The sequence below is a fragment of the Papaver somniferum genome, chromosome 7 (genome assembly GCF_003573695.1).
Source record: "Papaver somniferum cultivar HN1 chromosome 7, ASM357369v1, whole genome shotgun sequence".
Taxonomy (NCBI): Eukaryota; Viridiplantae; Streptophyta; class Magnoliopsida; order Ranunculales; family Papaveraceae; genus Papaver; species Papaver somniferum.
The window spans coordinates 63,540,821-63,548,972 of NC_039364.1; positions in this window are offsets into that span (position 1 = coordinate 63,540,821).

Sequence of the window (8,152 nt, forward strand, 5' to 3'; positions counted from 1 at the left end):
ACTTTGTTCTTTTCCGATATTTTGCAAACGGGTACGCATACTGTCGTTCCAGATCGAACTCAGGTGAAACAGTTTGCAAACGGGTGCGCAAACTTAGTTCCCGAACTTTGACAGTCAAAACAGTTTGCATACAGGTATGCATACTTGGTTCTCGGACCTGAATCATTCTTACAACAGTTTGCATACGGGTATGCATACTGTGTTATATCCAGACAATGGTTAATTGTTCTAAACTCCCGTTTCAATCGTTGAAACATCCTTAGAAGACGACAATAGCTGTCTCACACAAACTATTAGCTTATAAATAATTTTCAAGTGATCGAATGATCAATAGGAAACATTCCGAGTCTACATCAAATGACTGTCTCACATAAATCATGTAAGATGTTACAAGGCGATTTTCACATGATCATCTTTTGACTTTCGTCAAGAATAATGATGAACGTAGTTAAAGCAAAAATCTTTCCAACACATATTTCGAGAAAGATATAAGCGAGGTAAACTCAACTCGAAATATCAACTGTGTATAATGTAAAGTCTATACAACTATACGACTTAGTCTCAATAGGAGATAGAACAGAATAGACTTTAGAGTGATAGATGAGTTTAAGTCTCCACAAACCTTTTGTTGATGAAGTTCCTCCAAGATCCCCTTAGTATATCTTCGTCTTCAATCGATGAACGTCGTGAAGTCTAAAGCTCAACTACATATTTTATCCTAATCCGAGGCATAGTTATAAGTAGACTAGAAATCAAGACTTATAGTTTTGATACCTAAACTTGACAAACAAGCTTGAGATTGAAAATACGAGGGTACCCAAACACACCACAATCTTAAACTTTTACACCTATAACTCCTCTTACCAAAAGTGATTGTCTATGGACTGAGTCGAAACAATACAACGAATCGGTATTCACACTTTGTGTGATATTCTATGGATACGATATCGAGACAATACAACAATCAAAGTGTGATTACTTGATAATATGTTCGGACTTAACCAAACTCTATAGGATCACTATCAAGTCATACGGAGTTAACGTTTGTGTAATTTACTATAAATTATAATAACAACAATTATAATTGCGGAAAATAAAAGTAAATGACATGGCAAGATTTTGTTAACGAGGAAACCGAAAATGCATAAACACCCCGGGACCTAGTCCAGAATTGAATACTCTCAGAATTAAGCCGCTATACAAAATCACACCAACTTTGTATAGTTGAGACCAAGCAACTAAACCTATAGTTCACCTAGTTTCTTCAGTGTCCCTGCGCTTCCGACATTCAATAAGTGTACGCACTGGAACAATTCCTTTGGTTTGTATTCCAGAAAGTAAAGGAACAACAAATCTGTTCGGTAACAACTCTATTCAATCTCAGTGATATGAGTTAGACAAAGGCTCTTCCGTTTAATCCAATAAACTCCATTGTCGGGTTTAGATCTATCTATCCAACAACTACCAAAGTAGCAGAGTTTAGATTTTGCAATCAATAATAGGATCTACCAAGATACTAAATATTGATGCCGATCTACGCAACTAATCAATCAAGTCTATCAAGATAAACCGACTATAGTTAGATCCCAGCCGATCAAGTTTTGTGCACACCAAAGATTATGAACCCAAATAAGTAATCTTCTTTGTCTTCAAATCTTCTTAAATCTTCAATAAACACCTGCACACCACAACTTGAATCTCTTGTGATCAATCACACACAGAACGGAGTCTGTTAACAATGGATTATCACAAGATGTCTTTAGATCTACAAACAGTTCTAAATATTTCTTCGACACTTTGATCTAGTTTGAGTGAATCTTATATCAAAGGAGAAGATTTTAAAGAATAAACAAACTAGGTGCAATAAAAGTTCAACAACCGTTAGTCAATCAAATCAAATCAAAAACTAATAATACTACAATTATGTAGTTTCCTACCAACGGTACTCATAGAGCTTCGTGATCCCACAAAAGTCTTTAGACGAGCGGTCGTAAGAGATTTCGCCTAATTAGGGTACTTTCTTATCCATCAATTACAAATATCGATCATACCATCTTAGGTGATTACTTAGGATGGGTTTCACTAATAAAAGTCATACCAATATATGAGTCAGGCATTGCGACTAGTTTTACCAAGATACATATCAAGTTATGATCGGTTCTACTAACTCACACATATTGATAATCCAAAGATATGCAATGAATAACAATACCAATAAGCCTAGCGATTTCCCTTTCGATTCATAAAACAAATTCATGAATGTACTTCCTTTAAACGAATGTAAACATTGTTTCCTAGGACAAAATCTTCACCCATACCCATACACATAATCACAATAGCATTCATACGAATATGTCGATGTCTTATATACGAAGTTCAAAAGATGAGCGTTATACTTCGTATTCTAATTCCTTAACACTATGTCTACTAGAATATAATCATTCACAACTTCGCAGTTGTGTTTTCAATATAGCACGACTTGAAAGATACGTCGGGAATGAAACAGTTCAAGTCAAAATATTACTGACCTCAAGAGGAAGGATGATGTCGTCGATGTAGCTTGTTACTTCTTCACATTCTTCAAGTCTTCGAGTAATACTTGTATGTCTCATTATCCTAATCTTTCTATACTAACCTATACGAAGTTGTCTCTAGTACATAATCATGCGACTCTTTAATTGAGTTTTGATTCACTAAAATATGACAACCAAACTTGACATACCAACGCTTGGTGGGTTCAACCGAGATATGCTCTAACAATCTCCCCCTTTATCAATTTTAGTGACAAAACTCTTACAATCATATGGATTAACAAATTACAAAAATTTATTATACATACGCTTGATTCCAAGTTTCAACGGCACAATACCCTGCTTATATTCAATCCATAAATGCCGCTATCGACATTTAAATAACAAAGCTAATACCCCCCCTAAAGGGAAGATAGGTAGATTTTCAATCCGCACATCTTTGTTATTTCTCTTTTGTAGTCCAAATAACCACAATCATCATATGATATGTTTCTCCCCCCTTAGTCAATGCTTTACTCTTTCGTTAGATATAACGTTTAAGCACAATTGTCCTTTCCTTAGTGATTACAAATCACTTGTTTACTCCATATATTTCTCCCCCTTTTTGTCAAAAAATGACAAAGGTACGAGCAAATACCAAAACCGAAAGGATCTTACAATCTAAAAGAATTGTACAACCTATAAGAGTTAAGCACGAAGGTTTCACATACCACTTTAGATAACCAATATCAAAACCGAAACTACAAGTAATTCGGTTTTTTAATATGTTATAAGGGAAACAATTTCCCGAAGCAATTTTCCCTAATAGTTTAACAAATTGACTAAGAAACTTAGTTCCCTTGCTAAACCGATTGCACAAATACAATCGCTTATTTCGATAAGACTAAAATAAAGATCAGTATTAACTTTATTTTTCTCATCAGGCACTAATTATTCACATAATAACTTAGACCTTTCACTTTAGACAAGACAAATACTAGATTAGTTAACTAATATTTCTTGTCAAGGCATACGATTAGACTTGAATAACCGAATCCTTTACTTTCTATAAGTCTAACTAAGATCAGAATTAACTTAGTTTCTCTTATCCGGAATCAAATTGGACTAAACAAATGATCCTGTATTTTGTTAGGCCATAAACAATACATACAAACCAAATAAATTGACTTGCACAATTATTTCTCTTAACCGGAAGCAATTGAAACAAACATAAACATTAAAGCACTGCAATTGCATCGAAATTTCGTTAAGTCTAAAACAATTGACACCAAACAATAAAGAAAGATAACAAACCAGTTTTTATTAACCGGAAACAATTGAATCACACACACATACATCCATACACACATAATGGAATCAACATCAATTGTACCGGATTTTTTTAAGCAAAAGCAAAATATATATGCAAAAAACTCAAGCTTTTCTTAAATAGGAAAATGATTAACTAACAAATTCGTTACCTCAAATTTCGAATCCTCTTATCCGCATCTTTCTGAGGAAGAATATAATTAAGCGCAAGTTCAAGTTAGAACTCTCCCGGGCCCTCATTGTGTTGTCATCATCTCGCAAGAACAAAAGAAGAACAACAACCTTTATCAGAGAAAGTTTGAATCGGTTTTAAGTAATGCAAATAACAAAAGTTGAAAACCCCGAAACACATATGCTTTTATGTTAAACACAAAGATTCAACATATTGTGACTTTTTCACATATGAGTTTCAATCGTAACACCTTATGATCCTTTGATAAATCCTACCAACATGGGCTAGAACTTAATCCCGCTAAATGAAAAAGCCACACAAACCATAAGGGTTCACACATCATATGAGATTGAATATTTAGGTTAGAACACCGAAATTAAACATCCCACAAACACATAGCAATAATATAGACATTCATTAACATAGATTTGCTTCTTGGAATCGGTCATACCACCCTTCAAAACAAGTTTAGAATTGGTTATACCACACGGATTCATACACGAGACTGTTTTAGGCATAATTTTTGCATAGAAGTCCGAATTCAGTGACTTTTGGCTCGTTTTAACCGTATAAACAAGAGATACACATATATGATCAGTAGATATCAACATCATAAACTCAAATTTACCGTTTTTATCAAAAGCTCAAATATAGATAGAGAAGGTATGAGTATAGAAGAAAATGAATTTCCCTAAAGATGTTAATTAGTCATATAATAACCGAGAGATCATGTGCTCAGTTTTCATGTGCTTCCTCACCTATGATAAGATTGAGCACAAAGATAAGCATGCACATTCCAACATAACTAGGTTGTTTTTTGGTGAGCCTTGTCTTGTTCGTCATGGGTGACTAAGACAGAATCGTCACTCTTGACCTTTTGCTTGGTTTGTTTTCTCTTGTTCCATCTCTTGTTTTTCAACTTTGACTTGTGATGAAGAGTGTCATTATCACAACGTTCACTTTTACAAGAGATTTCATATATGATGTCTCCCTTTAGTCTTTCAAGAAAACTCTTGTAATTATTGTCACCAACAATTAACAACTGAGAGTCATTCTTGTGACTAACTTTTGGTCCCTTCTTGGCTATGGAGGACTTCAGACCCATTTAGAATTGGGTTTCACAGGAGCATCTTTCTCCTTCATATCATTAGCACGATTGTCCTTTTGAATACTTTGCGAAACAACTTTTCTCCAATTTGGAACATCAGATCTTGTCTTAGAATTTACAAAGTCATCTCTCTTTCTATATTTGGGTCTTTTATGAGATGGCCTTGTCGAGCGATAGGCAAAATTTGAACTATCATTATAATAATTTTTTTGCCTAAACTTGGGACAATATCGATCCTAGTTCCTTTGTGGAGCAATTTTACCCAATTCATTTGATAAAAAAGAAAGTGTATCTTCTATATTACGAATCTTGCATCCCCATTCCACATGCCCTTTATTACCACAATAACAACAATGCTTAGTAACATACGAAGTATGAGTTTTAATGTTACCTTTTTGTGGATCCTCTTGCATTGGAGCTCGACAAGTTTTCTTCTTATTATTATTGTCTTTGTTCAACGTTTTGCTTTCTTCACATTAGCAGAAGTGCTCTCTTTGATGTCTGCACTTGAAGAGTATGGTTGAACATGACTCTTAGACCTGACTGGCTTTACTTCTTTACGATAAATAGGAGCATCTTTGACATCAGTGGAAGCCTCTGGTTGAGAAGAATATGTATCTTTGACAAACTTTACCTCTTTGCTAATATTTAAAGCATCTATTCCTTTATAGCCCAATCCTCGTGTATCACTACGATTTCTACTTGCTTCTAACATTGAGGTTAAGTTGTTTGAGATATCATTGAACTTTTTCAGATTCAATTTTTCTTCTTCCAACAACTTGATTTTATCAAGAGCAGAGTTAAGGGTTTCCTCTAAATGCTGTTCTTTTTATTTGAAGAAGACTTGTTAAGTAGTTCATTACTTATCTTCTCTTCAAAGGACAATACTTGTTGTGAGAATTTTTCTTTTAGCGAGTTATGCTCTTCATCGAGATTTTCAAACTTTAGAGTTAAATCTCGTTCTCTTTCAAGTGCTAAAAGAAGTTCATTAGAACAAGTAAGAAACTGTTTGCTTAATTCCTTTAGTTCAGATGTTTTTACACTTGATCTTTCATCAGAAATCTCAAGTATAGAACTCAAAAATATCTCGTTCGAGACATCATTATTTGAGCAACATGAAATTGAAGAACTATCCCTTTTGAGCATATATCTTGTGATATGTTAACTGAGTCCTTCTTTATTTTTCGCTCTCGCTTAACTCTACTTTGACTCATGTCTTATAGGTTGGATCGCATCAAACACAAATTGTTAGATCTTTTCGTGTTTGCCTGCTCTGACACCAATTGAAAAGACGAGGGTACCCAAGTATACCACAATCTTAAACTTTTCCACTTATAAGTCCTCTTACCGAAAGTGATTGTCTATGGACTGAGTCGAGACAATACAAGGAATCGATGTGATCGTCTATGGATACGAGATCGAGACAATACAACAATCAAAGTGTGACTACTTGATATTAGGTTCAGACTTAACCAAACTTTATAGGATCACTATCAAGTAATACAGAGTTAACATTTGTGTAATTTACTTTAAATTATAATAACAACAATTATAATTTCGGAAAACAAAAGTAAATGACACGACAAGATTTTGTTAACGAGGAAACCGCAAATGCAGAAAAACTCCGGGACCTAGTCCAGAATTGAATACTCTCAGAATTAAGCCGCTATACAAAATCACACCAACTTCGTATAGTTGAGACCAAGCAACTAAACCTATAGTTCACCTAGTTTCTTCAGTATCCCTACGCTTCCGATATTCAATGAGTGCACGCACTGGAACAATTCCTTTGGTTCTTATTCCAAACGGTAAAGGAACGACAAATCTGTTCGGTAACAACTCTATTCAATCTTAGTGATATGAGTTAGACAAAGGCTCTTCTGTTTAATCCAATAAACTCCTTTGTCGGGTTTAGATCTATCTATCCAACAACTACCAAAGTAGCAGAGTTTAGATTTTGCAATCAATAATATGATATACCAAGATACTAAATACTGATGCCGATCTACGCAACTAATCAATCAAGTCTATCAAGATAAACCGATTATAGTTGGATCCCAGCCGATCAAGTTTTGTGCACACCAAAGATTATGAACCCAAATAAGAATTCTTCTTCGTCTTCAAATCTTCTTAAATCTTCAATAAACACCTGCACACCACAACTTGAATCTCTTGTGATCAATCATGCACAGAACGGAGTCTGTTAACAATAGATTATCACAAGTGTCTTTATATCTACAAACAATTCTAAAGATCTCGTCGACACTTTGATCTAGTTTGAGTGAATCATATATCAGAAGAGAAGATTCTCAAGAATAAACGAACTAGGTGCAATCAAAGTTCAACAATAGTTAGTCAATCAAATCAAATCGAAAACTAATAATACTGCAATTATCTAGTTTCCCACCAACGGTACTCGTAGAGCTTCTTGATCTGGCAGAAGTCTTTAAACGAGCGGTCGTAAGAGATTTCGCCTAATTAGGGTACTTTCCTCTCCGAATAGACGGCTCCACCAGTAATAACACAACAAAGTAGTTTTGCTGGATCTTAGGATAGTTTGCTCGAAATGCAAACTTAGGTATTTATAGACCAAGGAAGTTTGGACCCCAAGGAATTTCCAAAACCGAATATTCTCAAGATATGCAATATATTTCCAAATTCAGTTTTCATAATTCCTAAAAATGCTTTGTCCAAAATTAACCGAAATCCTACTAGAAAATATCCAATTAGTAAATGCACATTATTTATTTTCCAGAGATATGCATTTTAATTGCTGGTAATTAAAAGCATATAAAATTAACAACCTTAATTAAAAGATTCTTAATTTATTTCGGTCTCGGATCTCCTTGAGTTATTAAGGAATATCTTTGAACAATAAAAGATAAGAGTTAATGAACATGTTCAAAGTATGTTGACATCTTGATATTTCCACATGAACCAAATATATTTTTCGGTATCTTTAAGAACTCTAGAAAATCCGAAAACTTAATTTTGGTTAAGTTTTTTGTGTTATAACTGAGTATACCTCTCACT